The 18,167-nt window shown below is 35.7% G+C and overlaps 2 protein-coding genes and 1 pseudogene across 11 annotated transcripts in view; all 3 read left to right on the top strand.

The window, feature by feature from the left end:
* Positions 1-18,167, top strand: part of LOC127838130 (collagen alpha-1(XII) chain-like) — a 148,942-nt gene that overhangs the window by 13,311 nt on the left and 117,464 nt on the right. The gene's annotated exons all lie outside the window — the stretch shown is intronic.
* Positions 8,865-9,014, top strand: LOC127840205 (U1 spliceosomal RNA; annotated as a pseudogene).
* LOC127839464 (uncharacterized) overlaps positions 13,621-18,167 on the top strand; it is a 95,730-nt gene continuing 91,183 nt past the window's right edge. For 8 of the 10 annotated variants that reach the window (XM_052367859.1, XM_052367858.1, XM_052367857.1 and 5 more), the window contains exon 1: positions 13,621-13,866. The gene's annotated coding sequence lies outside the window, so the exon portion shown is untranslated. The remainder of the gene's footprint in view (positions 13,867-18,167) is intronic. The other 2 variants (XM_052367851.1, XM_052367848.1) reach the window with 2 other exon arrangements.

Raw genomic sequence — 18,167 nt, 5'->3', positions numbered from 1 at the left:
GGCTCATTTATCCTATGTTGCAAACATTGACATAATAAAGCAGGGTCGAATAGACTAGTTGATATCCGGCAGTACATAGCGTAACCGCGATCTACCGTAAGTATGTATTCCTACGCGCCGATTAACATGTTCTTATATTTTACCATTGAAATTTATTGGGATGCATTATGAATGTTATCATTATATTATATATCATCCTTTTTTCTTCTTTAAAATATATTACCGAACCAGCTTTCCGTATAAATGTATCATTTTCATTTAATTGATTACGCAATTTATGACGTATCTAGTGGGACGTCACTTCTCAGACGAAACATAATTAACTGGTCCCCCGTTAAATATAACCGTTGAATCCGTTGACTATAATATATAGAGTATGCGATAGATAAGGGGAGGTAACCAATCTAGAAACATACTATCTAGTGTCTTTCAGGATTTAAGGGACAACAATTTTGACGTGGTGGTTTTAACAGTATTTTTTACTACTTTTAAAGCATCGAACGAATCCAAAACGTATTTCGGATTGTGTGTTTGTCATTCATAATTGTTAACATCGATAGGAACCAGACAGTCACTGTAAATTAAGGTCAATGAGAACAGTGACCCTACATGCATGCATGCATACATGCAATCGGTGCACAACACGAATATAAATGTATATAATGACTGGCCACGCCACATTATTGATGACAACGCCACATAACGACTGATCACGTCTCATAGCAACTGATCACGCTTTATAATGACTGAAAATGCCTCGTAATGACTGACCACGCCTAATAATGAATGAACAACGCCTCGTAACGACTGACCACATATTATAGCGACTGGCAACGCATTACAATTGCTGACAACGTGTAATAGCGACAGATACTGACTAATAATGTCTGACAACGCCTCATAACGACTGACCACGTATTAAAGCGACTTAGAACGCCTTATAATGACTGACAACGTGTTTTAGCGACTGACAACGCCTATTTATAGCTGACAACGTGTTATAGCGACTGATAACGCCACACTGACAACGCCTATTAATAACAAACCAAGTTTTTTTGGCAACTAGCAACGCCTTATAATGGCTGACAACTTGTTATAGCGACTGACAACTCCTAATAATGGCTAACACGTGTTTAGCGACTGATAACGCCTAATTATTTCTGACAACGCCCCATAACGACTGACCACGTATTACAGCGACTGGCAACGCCTAATAATGACTGGCCACGTGTTATAGCGACTGACAACGCCTAATAATGTCTGACAACGCCTCATAACGACTGACCACGTATTATAGCGACTGGCAACGCCTTATAATGGCAGACAACGTGTTTTAGCGACTGCCAACGCCTAATAATGTCTGACAACGCCTCACGATGACTGGAAACGCTTTATAACGACTTAAAACGCTTCGTAATGACTGCCCACGTTTCATAACGACTGATCACGCCTTCTTATGAATGGCAACGCGTCATAATAACTGACCACGCCTCAATTAGTAATTGGTAATAGTTGTTGATTATTTGCAAAACGCTTATGTTTTAAATGTTACGGACATAATATGCTATATCTATCGCTTCAAGATCATGTTATAAATTCTATCAAAAAGTTCTGCATAATAAAACACACGTATAAAATATAGTTAAGAAACTTAATTAGCCGCGTCATGCAAAAATGGGTCTGGGGTTGAACCCGGATCGCCTTGGTGAGAAGCGCGTGTGCCAATAACTGCACTGAAAGGACATGAACATGCTTAACACTGATTTCCCAGAGCGAGGTTCGTTTTTTCTTTCAAATGCATTGTGATGTAGTACCTATTGATGAGCTTTCGTGACAGCTAAGATACAGATATAACAGTGGCGCGTTATGGGAAAACCGGGCTTAATGCATGTGCGGATTGCACAGGCTAATCTGGGACGACACATGTCGCACATGCATTCAACTTGTTTTTTTTTTCCATAATGCGACTCATATCTAATGCACGTGTTTCGAGTTATGACTCGAATGGCCAAACAATATGTTCGCCGAATGGTTTCCGTTTGTGAATCTTTGCCCAACTTTGTACAAATGGGTCGTTTGTAACGAAGCTCTGACGCAATTATCAGTGAGTACTTTGAAACAGCAACCGACCTTGCTTGCTGTTAAAATCGGTGACTATACACTGATTGATACACAGGACGAAAATGTTCTTTACACTCTGGGAATAGAGAAAACCCACTTCGGGTCCAGTGGCATAATAGTGACCAGTCAGGCAGCATCTAACTGTATGCGGCCGTCAGCCTTCAACTTCGGTGAATATACGATTTGGGGCTGTCTGGCGGGTCACTATTGTATCAACTGTCATTCTTATGCAGTTATCGCTTGCTTAATGTACACTGAATCCAATGCCCATAGGGCCCCATTATGGAACGGCCGACGTTTTTCTTCACACCAGATTGTGCAGGGCCAGTATCCGTTTTAAAGATTAACGTCTCCTTCCGAAAGTTGTAATCATAAAGAAAATCCGATTCGCCCAAATGCAAGCGCCCTCGGTAGCAGTGTCTTGCCAGTGCGATTTCGACAAAGGCACAGTCTTTCAATAAACACAACCCAAACGTTCATTTTTCAACGAAGACCCCAATGACATACACACGAACGTTGCAGACATACATAAGATGCAGCAAATAACCACAAAAGGCATTGGTGGTAGTGTGGTGGTGGTGGTGGTGGGGGGGGGGGCGTTTGCAAAATAGCTTCTCGTATAGAAGGGAAAGAGAACTCTTTACAAATAAGCACTTATTTCAACGAAATATCTTAGTGTTTTTTTTCATCACAAATTAGCATAAATAAGGCATACGCGCATGCGCAGATCGTCGTCATACTCTGCATTTTAAGAGTGCAAGAAGATTTCGCATTTTACATTATATTTCATTTTACATACATTTAATTATTTTATGCACATATCATCTCCTTTTAATTACCAATGAATCAAAAGAAAAAACCGAATCCTTTTGGAACTACTTTCCTCGTCCACAACTTTCACTTTCACTATGATAGCAAGGGCTCTAGTTCAATCACATGTGCCATGTAACACGTCTTCTAATTGGCCGAGGAAACGGATGCAGCGAATGACAGCGGTTGCTACATTAGTTCATAGGCAATGTGGTCAAAATGGCGGAAGTTTATAATTTAGGGAAAACAAATGATGTTAGGATAAATAAAAAAAAGGTAATATGGATAATCGTCATTCAAGTGTACGAGTAAGTTTCTTTGTTCAATTTTACTGTATTGCTGGTGTTCTCTTTATACCTAAAGGATGACACATTATTGAAAATTTACTGAAACGGAAGCAATAATACGCGTGTATACAATACATTGCACATCTTTATTTCTTTAACTCAAAATTGACTAAAAGCAATCAGTAATTCCTACAGATATTTGAACATCATCTCAAATTAAGCGTGAACAGTTTACATGATAGACGTGTCTGAACTAAAAACAAACAACTGCTTACAATGATTCCCAGTCAGCTGAGAAAAATGACTCAGTCGTGGATATCATGTACAGTGTCACCATAATGCAATATTTTGGATCTCTCTAAAGTCTGGTTTATATGTATTTGTTTGCCAACATACTCTTACAATATTTCTATGTATACATTTTTCGTCTGTGTTCATGTAAACTCCTCAGCCGCAGAACTAGAGCACACAACGTCTCCCAGAAGACACTGTCTCTATGTTTCGCACCACGGCCAATCGACAGATAAAGGCAAGCGCATGCCACTCATATTCCAATTGAGTCCTCACTTCAAACATGTCTTTCCAAGATCAGGAGCACACAGGAAATAATTTAAAACTAACACACAACTGAGCATCTTTTACAGTTTTCACCCCTTAATCAAAAAGCGCCGGCACAAAATCTTCTGTTTAGAAGGAGTGCTGTATCAGAAAAAGAAAGGATTTCCCGGACTCGCATACAGTGTGAAAGAAAACTTTTATTATGATGGTTACAGTTTCAGTGTATTGGCACAATCAGCAAATACATGCTTTAGGTCACATATACTAAGCAAATATACAAAAAATGACGATCATGGTGTTATAAAATACCATTAGCATAATCTCCCCCCTCATACCCGCTATTCGGTATGTCGACAATAGCCCCTTCACCACAACACAGCAACAGCAAGCATGGCGCCAATTATGGATATTTACGATTGCACAATGAATTTTTCGCAAATTAGCAGTCAGAATAGCGTTGTATCAATGTATGACGCACATCAGCTTGTAAAATTAACAGTTTCGTGCATACATCTGCACGGAATACTTGTAACGGTAACACATAATGTCAATATTTCAAACTTCGGAGCCCAGGATGTTCCAACGTCTTTTTTTTCAAATTCAAAAGATGACTAGAGCCCAGTAATTTCTCTTATCCGCCGGTCTGATCGAGTGTCGGTGGGACAACAACCAATACTACATCGATGCCATCTCTTTCGCCATGCAGCTCTTCCAGAGATACTGCATCGACTGTATTTATAAAGGATAACTCTGCAGTCACTGAGACCTGTACGCAAGGAAGTTCACTTTTGAACACGATTTTATGCACACAATGGATCTAGACATATAGAAAGTCATTTATTAGCTCCACTGGCCAGAGGTCAGCGGGGCTTATGTCATGGTCCTGTGTCGGCCGTGCGTGCGTGCGTCCGTGCGTGCGTGCGTTAACTTTTTCTTTAAACATCTCCTAAACTAAAAGTCCAATTCTGATAAAACTAATCACAAATGTTCCTGGGATGAACCTCTTTCAAATTTGTTCAAACTATGCCCCTTGGGTCAAATTTGACCCCCGCCCCGGGGGTCAATAAATCGAACATATGCTTATATAAAGCCTATATTGTGCAAACTTTAAAAATCTTTTTGTCCATAACCATTGGGCCTAGTGCTACCACATCTGGTATGTAGTGACATTTAATAGTTCTCTACTTTGTTTGTTCAAATTATGCCCCTGGGGTCAAATTTGACCCTGCCCAGGGGGTCACAAAAATGAACATATGATTATATAATGTCTTTTTTGTGCAAACTTTAAAAATATACTTGTCCATAACCGTAGGGCCTAGGGCTCCCAAATTCGGTATGTAGTGACATCTAATAGTTCTCTACTTAGTTTGATCAAACTATGCCCCTGGGATCAAATTTGACTCTGCCCCGGGGGTCACAAAAAAAGAACATACGCTTAAATAAAGCCTATTGTGTGCAAACTTTAAAAATCTACTTGTCCATAACCGTATGGCATAGGGCTACCAAATTTGGTATGTAGTGACATCTAATAGTTCTCTACCAAGTTTGTTGAAATAAAGCCCCTGGGATCAAATTTGACCGTTCCCCAGGTCACAAAATTAAACGTGCTTATATTGGGCCTATTTTGTGCAAACTTTAAACATCTGCTTGTCCATAACCATTGGGCCTATTTCTACCAAATTTGGTATGTATTAAAATCTTAAAGTTCTCTACCAAGTTTTTTTCAAATTATGCCCCTGGGGTCAAATTTGACCCTGCCCCGGGGTCACAAAAATGTACATATGCTTGACTAAGGCCTATTTTGTGCAAATTTGAAAAATCTTCTTGTTCATATTTATAGAGCCTAGGGCTACTAAATTTGGTATGTAGTGACATCTAATAGTCCTCTACCAAATTTGTTCAAATTATTCCCCTGTGTTCAAATTTGACCCTGCCCCGGGGGTCACAAAACTGAACATATGTTCATATAAAGCCTCTTTTGTGCAAACTTTAACAATATTCCTGTCCATAACCATTGGGCATAGGGCTACCAAATTTGGTATGTAGTGACATCTTATAGTTCTCTACCAAGTTTTTTTCAGATTATGCCACTGGAACCAAATTTATTCCGTAAAGGCTCCAATTAAAAAGTTTTTCAAAAAATGTGATTCGTTGAAAAACATGGCCACAGGAAGTCGTTGAACTTTGCATGTTTATTTTTTTTGTTGCTATTTATTCATTTTGGAATGAATAAACTTTTTCTTCTCAAACTAAATGTTTATCAAAAGACACTTGGAATCCAAATGTATTTTGATAAATGGAATAACTTTTTAATTATAAGAGATAAGTGCATACATGTCGAGCGTGAAAGGAAGACCAACATGTTAACTATCCATAAATGTTAACCCTTTACCAAACGACACATTTTGGACTGCCCCAAATTGAAAGAGATTGCAAACGAGAAATAATATTGTAAAGGACTATTTATAAATTGGCTGGGTGGGGTAGAAATCATTGTGATAAAAGGAGAAACTGCTCATCATAAGCAATTTCTCCTTTTTTAAACCGGAAGTCCTGTTTTCAAAACGAAAACAAACTCTTCAGAAGGAGTTATGGTCAATTGGAAGGTCGAGAATGGCATTTGGTACTTAATCATCCCATATCTACAAAGAAATTAAATTTATATCCTTTTTTGCCGTTAATATGACACCCCATCAGTTCAAAAGCACGATCGAAAACATTTCTGCATATGCGCGGACCAGTCTAACACGTTGTTTATATGATTAGTTCCAAGGTCACAACAACAACAACAAACCTACATGCATGCATGGGAATCAAGTCTTTTTGCGTCCGTTTGTAGACATTATCTTTACTTTTGAAGCATGGGAGATGTTTATCAATAAAAAATCTATCAATACATATAAGCAGAAGCACAACTATTTATTTTATTTTTTGGAAATCAATGTTTATACAGACCATCGGAAATTGGGTCACGAAGCTGTGGGAAAAAATGTCAATTTTGTTGTTTTCTTCTGATTTTCTTGTAAACATGAGATACAACTCTGTCATTTAGTGTCATTTTAGATCAGATGGTGACTGCTCACAAACGAATTGAAGTAAGAACATGTGCTATGCATGTTTTTCTTATAAACTGAAAAAAGTCGGGTTTTATTTAAATATGTCGAAAGTGACCATATATCCGCATAAAAATATTTCGGATGACATGTTAATTTCATGTCTCCTTTGTAGTGTTTAAACCTGTTTAATAATATCTTATTGATTTTAAAAACACAACTTCCATGAACATAATTATTTCAAGAAAAGTCAATATATGATACTGCATATGGTAAACTCAAACTTTGTATCCAAGAGAAGGTGTTAGAATTATTGAAGTGCAACATGCTTAACTATCGTATATGCTGCTTTTTAATTACTAATGATTCGCTGTCACATGTTTGAGTTAATTTCAACCCATGCGCATTGCACGCTTTTTTCGCATAAAAAACAGTGGAGCGATACAGGGCCATCGCAGCCCTCTTGTTTTAATTAAGCTGTAGTTTAAAGTTCGTTAAATGATCTTGATCGGGTAATTGATAGTCCTTCCAGTCCTTTGGGCTGAACCAGTACATGGTGTCTTGTGTTGAAAAGTTGATAAAATTACCAGAGTGTGGATTTAAGTAGACATAGAGCTCAGTGTTCATCTTGTCTCTTGTTCTTGAAAAAGAAAGTAACTACCTCGGAACATGGTTTTGTTTGGAAGTCAAGATTTTACTAACCATTCAAATTTATTTTACCGAATTGCCCTGCTTTCATGCATGCTATCAATTCAGATTCATTAATAATATAACTTGGCACATGCTTCTAACCAAATAAAATATGCCTTTTTTCAGGCTGAGCTATGATTTTGAGCTATGATTTGAATACTGTGACTGATCATGAAAATATATATGAGCTGTGCTCTGTGAAAAAGGGTTCTAATGCATGTGCGTACAGTATCTTCCCAAATTAGCAGTCCGCACAGGTTAATCATGGACGACATTTTACGATTTTGAAAGTCCATTCTTAGTAAAAATCCAGTTAAGGCAGAGAATGTCGTCCCTGATTACCCTATTCAAACTGCACAGGCTAATCTGGGACACTTTACGCACATGGCTTTAACACCCTTTTCACAGAGCACAGCCCATATTTATTACACAGAGTGTGCTATTTTTAATCTCAGCTATTTGCATGATAATAGGATACTTTGTCCCTTTTTGTGCTTTAAATAATAATATTTAAATGAAATTCTATTTATCATCAGGATAAGATTATGTGTGGAAAGATGTTAGTAGTTTGTCACCCATGGTTGACTGATAGATATAAGCATATAACAAGTGACTCCAGACCTCATTTATCCAGTCTTAAAACACCATCAAATCAAGCTTAAACCAAAGATCTACTTGAATAAAGATACTGAATGTTTCATACACAAGCAACAAATGATGAATTCTTTCACATGCCTTATGTAAATAAATGAAAAAAATATAACTTTGCAAGATAGGCGTGTTGTGTGTGGCGTTTTTTGTCGCTGTTGTTGTATTTTTGTCATAATGTTCAATTTCCTAGATTTGATATTCTTGAAATATTGTGTAACGATGAAGTATTGCTTAACGATGAATTATTTTGTTACTTTTAAAAATTGTGTAGGGATAAAAAATTATGTAGCCTTGAAATGATTAACTACAACTGTTTGTTTATTGCTTTTATTCAGGGGAGAGAAAATGTACAGTTGAAATGACTGAGTTATGTACTATAAATAGATCAAAACGGTTGAATGAAAACATAAGCTTTTTGTAGACCATGGTTGACTGAACATATCTACAGCTATTTTTAGATTGCCTTGGGATTTTTAGAAGCATACGATATTTATAAAGTTATGTTTACTTCCGTAATAGAGAAATGTAATAATTTGTGATAAAACACTTACAATAAAAATAGGTTTAATAATAAAACTCAAAATTTTTAAGTATATAAAATTCTAGACATAGTTAGAGAAAATTATAATGGAACAATTTCTTCAATAATTAAATTATAGAAAAACTTGATAGATTCAGTTCTTTAGACAGTTTAAAAATTATGAAAAAGAAAAAAAAGGAGGTTTCCCCAGGAAGAGGCCCTTCCATTGCACTTCGGTCGGGCTGACGCCTGCGATAGCCCCAAATGTGGGTTACTCGGGTACGCAATTTATTTGTGTGGGGTCTGCGTTCGCGCTAACCCTGAAAAACTAGCATTTCAAGAGAGTATCAATGAGATATGTTGGTATAATGACAAACGTGTACAAATTAAATGCATATACAACCAAAAGATTGATTTACACTATATTTTTCAATTACCAAACGTTTTTTTAAAATCTGAAACGTTTTTGTTAATGCAGTTTGCCATAATGGAAGGTTAGAGAACAACATTTTTGCCAATTATATCTTCGATTTCGAAACATTCAATATTTGTTGATTTTTTTCATGGACTTTTAAACAATTAGCATCAGCCTTTGCAGACTGCATGCTTGGCAAATGTTAAATCCCTATTCATCAAAAGTGTTCGGCCGAGTTACAAAATTGTTTTAAGCCCAATTTCCTCTAAATGCCTGGACAGTATTTGGCCTGATGTTTTTTTTCAGATTTATACAAGAATTTGTAGGGGAGGGTGTGGTAGCCATAAAAGACTACGTACAGAATGTAACGAGAGAATATTTCCAGAATAACAGCGACGTGGAGAGAACAATTGTGCTAGGTAGTTTGCTTTATTGCCAAGATCATTGTTTTTAAACTTGGAAGGACTCCTTTTAATGCTTATGTTTAAAACTGTTGTGTCAGTTTTATATAAGATGCTATAGCTTCTGCTCCGCCATAGTTTAAAGTGTACAGTATACCCTTTACCTTGAACCTATTTGGGGTTATGTCGTTTGAATGCCTTAATGAGATAATTTATTATGTGCGGTCCATTTGTATTTTTCTTTGTTCCATTAAAATTTCCTGTGCAGACTGCTTTAAGCCAAGTTTTCCCAAGACGAGGCTCAATTACTCATGGAGTTACTTCCCCTAATACCAGTTGAATAGTTACTCATGGAGTTACTCCCCCTTTCAGTGCTTCTTACCAGTTCAATAGTTACTCATGGAGTTAGTTCCCCTTATTGCAGTGCAATAGTTACTCATAAAGTTATTCCCCCTTTCAGTGCTTCTTACCAGTTCAATAGTTGCTCATGGAGTTAGTTCCCCTTATTGCAGTTCAATAGTTACTCATAGAGTTACTCCCCCTTTCAGTGCTCCTTACCAGTTCAATAATTACTCCCCCTTGCAGTGCTTCTTACCAGTTCAATAGTTACTCATGGAGTGAGTTCTCCTTGCAGCTCCTCCGGAGATCCTCACGCCGCCTGGCAACAAGGCGGTCACTGTGGCAGAGCGAGTGGTGCTGGCTTATTCTGTTGGTGGTGACCCCCCGCCAAAGGTCGTCTGGTTGAAGAACGGCCGACCTGTAAAACTCAGCGACAGAATCCGACAGCTTAACACTGGGTCCTTGGTAATATACGACTCTACAGTATTGTGTTTCACATTTTGGATACATTTTCGTTCATAAATATTAATTATGCTGTAAAATTATTCATATTGTCAGCTTGACATTTTGTGTTGTTTTTTTAATTACTTTTTCGTGGACCCAAATATTTGTGGACAACTGATTTGGGAAAAATTATACATGTATTTGGTATAAAACATAATAGTTTGATGATCCCCAGCTATCAAAATTGGCCCAGCCCTCGGGGTAACTTGTTCTCCTTATGCGTATGTATGGAAAACTTTAAAACTATCCCCTATGAAACTTCAAGGTCCACAGGTTTGGTATTTGCTATGTAACATTAGATAGTGGTCCTCTAGTTTGTTCGAATTATTACCCTAATTATAATTAACACCATATCTCAAATACAAGGTCTTTTGTTCACAGTTTGAAGTTCGACCCAACCTTTATTGAAAACTTAAAATTCCAATCACTGTAATCATTAACGTTTCGAGTCAGTAACTGTGTTTGCCAAAATCGAAAATAAGTATACATACTTATTAAATAAAATTCGATCTTACACGGAAACCAAATAATAATTATAATTGGTTTTGTCCAGAATACAGGTGGAAGGACATCTCTTGTGAAAGCGATAGCCGCGGCCAACGTCGAAATATATTTGCGATTGCTTCTTAAAAGTAAGTGTCAGGGTAGGCTTTATACTCTTCACTGAATTGTTTTAAATCATGAGATTTGTCATACTTACATTTGACAATATTTATAAGGTACTAGTCGTTTAATGAACTGGATGTTAATATTAGACACAAATAGATAAGCATTACATTCTTTTTTGTTTCACTAACATGTAGAGTGGAGGTGCAGACACAAATCGAGCCGTCTTTGTGTTGACCGATGAAAAAGATACTGTCTGGCGCGATTCACAAATGTTAAAGACAAAACTAAAACCCCTTTAAGGTTTGTTATGAGAATATGCTTTATTACCTTAGAAGCCTAAGGTGGAAATACTGTTAACACTGCTTTATATACGAGAACTTCCTCATAGTGATGAATATTGATGAGCCGACCAATGAAGTCATATGTGACATTGCCATAATATTCAAATTAATAAGGGAAGCAGTTGATTAAAAAGATAACGTTAAATATTATCGAAACGAAAATTATTACATTAAGCTACATCTTATCCACTCGGTTGTAATCTATGTGTTGTTCGCATTTTAAACCCTGTCTTTAAAATGCCGGATACATTCAAGTTCACCGCGACACTCGCGTATTATTCTCTATATATAAGGGTAATGTCGTTTGTTCTTATATCTTAATAAAACTAAAAATTGTAATAACTCATAAAGTACATATAAGGTATTATCATTTAAATTGGTATGCACATTGGGCTAAACGTTTGCTATCCGTGCCCCTGTTCACCCTACCTTCTGTCTGTCGATCAGCAACAAAATGAAATAACTCGAAGAGAACATAAGGTACTATCACAAATTGTGGTATTGTAAATATGTTAAGATAAATAAATGACTCTCAATTAGTCATGTAAGGTTGTTGTAATTAACATTAAAGTACACTTACTTAACACCGCACACATTTTAAATCGCATTATACAAATGTATACATGATGGTAAACACATCAAGACGTTAAGAGCAATATTTATGTAAATCACTTTTTATGTCACAAAAGATCTTTAAAAATCTGTCGAATGTTCAACGAAATCTCAGTGTTGTTGTTTCAAACGAACATCAGTTTGGATGATAAAACTTTGCTTTTGAAAAGATAAAAGGAAATATGAAGGTTATGCGCCTTCAACGTGTGGGGTCTCCTGTATACCTTTCAATTATGCCATAGCCTTGTTAATAATTGTAAGCATCTGTTCTTATTCGACACCAACTAATTGTCCTTCATTTGAATATATCGTTCTTTTCAAATTCACATTTGATCAGCAAAACTTCTAATAATATGAATAATCTCTTAGCGTACTTGAAGTTTTACGACAAGTTGCTGAAAGGCTTTAGTGGCGAGGACTGGTTGGTTACTCGGATTTTCATTTCAACTTGTTTTAACTTGTACATTTCCCTCACGAAGTTCTTTTTGCAGTAGTCATTCTTTGATGGAAGTTTAACACGGACAACTTAAACTTTTAAATTGAGTAATTATATACACCACCGTTAAATATGTATCAAAACGGGACATAAATGATGGGCACACGGCATTTGAGTGTTAAAATGCGGAGGAGTGAGTGGGGGTCGCAGCCCTCAAAATAATTCGCTAATTAATTGTTAAATTGTTCTTGTTTTTGGTACAAGACTTCGCCGATTGGTTGATGTAATTTTGCAACTGATAAATAAGAAGTAGGGCGACTTAAATATTAATTTGAATTTTATAAAGTTCTCTTGAACGTACGTATTTTAGTTGTATATTTAAAAGGGGGAAAATTTCCATTTTCAAGTTAGATGCAAATTTTTTAATTTGACTCGGTGGAGTACTTCTTACTTGTCGTTTAAAATAGCGGCCGTTTTTGTAGAAGGAAAATATTGTGTAAACGTTCATAGAAAATCACGATTGTGCGGGATTTTGTTGCGTTTTTTTTAGCGATTTTACTTCTTGAACAAGAACCAAGTAAGCAGTTACATATGTGCATGTTTTTTTTTCCAGGGACCGCTTAATTAATTGTGTTCCTGCGTCAATTTACTTTGCTATTATGTTTGAGATGAATGCTTGATAAACTAAACATGAAAATAACGGCGAAGATCATATCATATTTATTATCGCAGGTGCACTTTTTGAAAGTAGGAAACGACTGCAGAGTTTGTTTTGTTGTTTGTTTTGGAAAGAACAAAATTTGCGTGTGAACAAAAACTTTCGTTTGTTTATGGAATGTGTAATATTTGGCGTGCAGAATATATTGGAATAGAGGCATATTTTGTTAACTTTCTATATGGAATATTTTTATGGCAGAAGGAACATGTTTAGAAAGATCAGAAACATATCCGATATAACTATTACTACACGGTTATATCGGACGCTTTTTTGTGCTTTTTGATGTATGAAATATTTGTATTGGTATGATGCTTGCTGAAGTGAAATCTACCAGCCAATTGTACTACCTTTATTATTTTAAGAACAATGAGTATCTCAACATAAAATCACACACCTATTTATTATCACTGTGTTAAGTGATCATTCAAACATTTTGAACATCACTCATGCCTTTATTTATACGGATATGTGTATGTTTGTTAAAAGGTTATCTCTTACCTTTGATAACACCCAGACTTCAACGTTTGGCTGATAAGAGCTAACCGTATCTTTATTTAACACTTTTAAATTAAAACCTACTAGACATGTGACTTTTACTGTACATGTACATTTAAGAACAATAGTACTTTATTTTGTATTGAACAGACGTTAACCATATTCATAGTTGTATACATTGTTACATGTATTTAATTTTTATTAACGCTTGTTCGTGATGTACTTAGTATGAATTCCCAGGATTTGCGCCTTTAGATGTTTCGTTTCATCTGTTGAATTTAAGTTGAATTGGGCGATACAAGAAAGGTAAGAGGCATGTTTTTCATTGATTCGTCATTACAATTTAAATCCAATTGATTTATTAATAACTTTCGTACGTACAACTAACATAATCTTTACGATACGCATATATAGACAAAGAGGAGTCTTTATTTTTGGAACTGGATTATGTAAATAGGTAACAATATGTAAGTGGTTGATTTTTTATTAAATCTTATGATGTAAAATACCGATATAGAGTGCTTTATTTACATGTATTTAATTTTAACATAATTTCATATTTCATTCCACTTCCTATTTATTATTCCTGATTGCCTCCTTACTGACTTCTCATTGTCTCCTCTTCAATTTCTAAACATTACTCCTATCTACTACTCAATCCTTCCTCACTTCATCCTACCTCACTTCATCCACACTGCCTTTTGCCTGCCCATACCCACTCAATTCCTCAAAAGTTCAAAAGATTACTCCTCCCTTTTACACAATTCTTCCTCACTTCTTCCGCACTTTCTCTTAAATTCTTCCCCTATATGTTTACTCAGTCCACTGACTCTTCACATCCTCTTCAAAGCCGCATCAATTCCTCCTTATTCCTTCTTTCTGTCATCTCATTAATTCCCTTTTCGTCATTATTTCTTTCTCATTCCTCATAACTCTCTCAACATTTATGTATCACTGCTAATTCTTTGTCATGCCATCACACGTCTCCTCGCTTCTAACCTATTATAAAGATGCTTTTGAGAGAGAAAATATTCACGGGGCAAAACATTCGAATAATACAAACAATGGTGGAAATAAATCTGTCTATGTTCTTTTAGTAGCGACCAGATTTTGGTCGTTATTACTAACCACCGAATACGAACATTACCAATTCATTATTAATATAGCTGAACAGATATTTTAACTATTTGTACATCTACTTAACTGCAAGATTTTCTCCGTGACTTTCCACTGGCGTTATTCATTAAGGCTCGATTTTCGTTGTTGACTCAGGTACTACTTTAAAGTACCGCGGGTACTCTAAAGTATACTACAATGTACTCCGGGTATGGAAAATACGCTTAAAGACAACCGGTCATACTCCGTGCTACTTTTGAGTATCTGTTCCGTACTCGGGGCTACTTTGTGTATACTTAATAGTATCCGGTGTACTTTTAAATTGTTCCTGAAACGACAACGTAAAGTATTGTGGTTAGACTGTCCAATTAAAAAACGCAAGTAGTCATAAATGTGTGATTAGAATGTGTGGAAAGACAACATGGTCTAAATGAAATACTTAAATACCATATAGTTCAATCGTTGAGAACAGACGTATGCTACATACATAATATGCCATATGAAGACGCATATAACAGTGCTAAATGTAGTTCAAGTTACATGAAAGCATACAAGTGTGCAGTTTGATTACGCGTTTACATTCATTTACTTGATAATTCCTGTATGGTTTTCTTTCCCGGCAAATACTACAATAAGTGTAAACAAGTGCACGGGAAATGTGATATGCCCTTTTTATTGATTTATACATAATATCAGCATGACTTCAAACTGTCATACGTAAATATACAATACACTACATACAACATTTGACGTGTTTGATATGCGACTTAAAACATAAAAAATCAGTAATTTAAATATAAACGTTTTATTTCAACCTTAATTTTCACGATCGGGATATGCACTGCGCATCTTTAAAAAAAGGATATTTCTTGCTATTATTATCGTAGTTTCATACAAAATGAACACAGGTAAAATAGTCAATTGGTAAATTAACAACTAGTTTTTATGTAATTTCGTATTAATTGTTCATACTTAAGACACACTTAAGATAATCAATATACTTTTAACAGAGGGGGTAATCACGTGACAAACAAGATGGCGACGTCCATCCCGAGGCAGGTATTTTTCGTCGTTTTATACCCTGTATTACTTGTTTTATTTTTTTATTCCGCTCACTTTCCAGTCATACTAGGAAGAAAGTTACTGGCTTTTATTTCACAGTAATATTCACTCTATTTCTCGACTTTACTCGGTGCGAAATTTCTTACCGGGAAGACCTAATTAGGGCTCCACTAAGAAAATTTGCGGGGAGTAAAGTCGAGATATAAAGCGAATTTAAATACGAAATAAACGCTAATCACCTTTTAAATGATATGGCTGGAAAGTGAGCGTCCTTTAAAAAAAACAGAAGTAATAAAGGGTATAAAACGGCGCAAAATGACCGTCTCGGTATGGATGTCGCCATCTTGACTATCACGTGATTACCCCCTCTGTTTAATATAAATTGAAACCAAGAAAGAGTCAAATAAATAACCTGTGGCATTTGTTTTCGCAGTCTCGTATTGTTTAGCAATATAAAGTACAGTTATCACCATTATTAAAAGCGGCTTTATCACATTAAGGGTCAATAAACAGGACAATGTAGCATGACACACCGACATCAATCACCCTTTCGGCATGAGATGTCTTAAAGTTCCCAAGGCACCCAGTCCTCCTGCTATGTGACGATATCACCAATCGATTTTGTAATTTTATTCAACATTTATTTTGTTTTAACGTGGCAGCATTTACATAATATGCATTTAATATAAAACAGTACAAATAATACAAAATATATAAAGAAATGAAAAAAATAAAAATAAAAATGAAGATGTTGATGATGAGGATGTGAAGGAGGAGGAGGAGGAGGAGGATTATGATGAAGAAAAAGAAGAAGATATGATGATGAACGCAGAAAAGCTCAAACGCACAAACGAACGAACGAACAAACAAACGGACGGACGCATGAACGAACGAAAAAAAAAACGAGCGCACGACCGACAGGCCGGCTCGCTCGCTCGCTTGCTGACTGACTGAAAGAAATTACGAACGAACGAACGAACCAAGAAACCAATGAATAAGCTCACGTATGCACAAACGGAATGAATAGATAAATAAATAGATAGATAAATAAATAGATAAATAAATAAATAAAGAAAGAAATACATGAACGAATGAATAAACGCATGAATGAACGCATGACTGAATGAATAAATAAATACATACATAAAAAATACATTAATACATAATAAAATACATTAATACATAAATAAATAATTGAATGAAACCCTGTTCTGTTTACAATTATTGATTTTTTTGGGGGGTATTTCATACTGTTATATAATTAAACTACAAACAAAGCCCTAGTGTTTTCAAAATTATTAATCTATTTATTAGCAGTGTGCAATATATTTAATCTTAAAATGTTCTGAATACATTAAATAAAATATAAATTTATAACCAATATTTCCATTCTTAATTGGTTAAAGACCTAAAAAGGCGTTTTTCTTTAATAATCATTTTTAATAAATAATCGAGAAGATCAAGATACCGTAGTTTAATCCCTTTCCCTACTTTATCTATAAATATACTATTTATTTATAGATATTTGAGCCAGGTTATCTAGAGGCTAACCCCATACCAAATGGTAGGGCTGCAACGAATCCAAAAATTTGTTCGGATGCGAATCCGAATCCAAATATGGGTTCTTGCACTTTTTCGGATCCGGATCCCTCAGATAAGAGAAAATTAGAATTTTCTGTCTAAATAAAAGTAATCAATGTTTTAGAAGTATAAATTGACTAAAATACATTAAACATTTATTAACAAAAAAACATAATCCATTTCTCGTTTAACATTGTAGCGATGTCCAAATAAAACGAAACCGTAACACTTATTCACTTAATAGTTTGTTCGTTAAAATACACTTTTCACTGTTCATAAGTTTGATGTTTGTTTTCACAAAAATTAACATATCAACATTGCCCGGGTCCTGGCAAGTCCTTAGTCCATATAAACGGACTGCCAGAGCTTTTGATAATTTTTGCTATGGCTGCTCTGTCAGTCCATATGCACCCCTTCATAAACATGGGTGCAGTTCAGCACAGAGAATCCGTGCGCTTCACTAAACAGACGTCGTTCGAGACAAATTGGGGAAATTAATGAATAAACTTCATAAACATGTTAAATTAACCTGAATGGCAACCTACGAATGTAATCCTTTGCATGCACCCTATAAAAACACGACGATGTTTCAACACACTTTCCTCGCTGACATGTTTTATGTTTAAATTGAAACAGTGTATTCTGTATCGAATACCACATCGTTATCGACTTTGTAGGCTCCAACACATAACACGATGTGCAAAATATTGGTGTACTGCGACCTAACCAATATTGGGTCAATTTTCCAATATGGCGGATACAGCGTACGAAAGCAAAACTAAGTCAATAAAAAGCAATTATTTATTGTTTTAATGGTACCATTCGTATGAGTTTGTGGTTTCGACAGG

Source organism: Dreissena polymorpha, chromosome 7 (assembly GCF_020536995.1).
Source record: "Dreissena polymorpha isolate Duluth1 chromosome 7, UMN_Dpol_1.0, whole genome shotgun sequence".
Taxonomy (NCBI): Eukaryota; Metazoa; Mollusca; class Bivalvia; order Myida; family Dreissenidae; genus Dreissena; species Dreissena polymorpha.
This window is presented reverse-complemented; position numbering and strand designations above follow the sequence as displayed.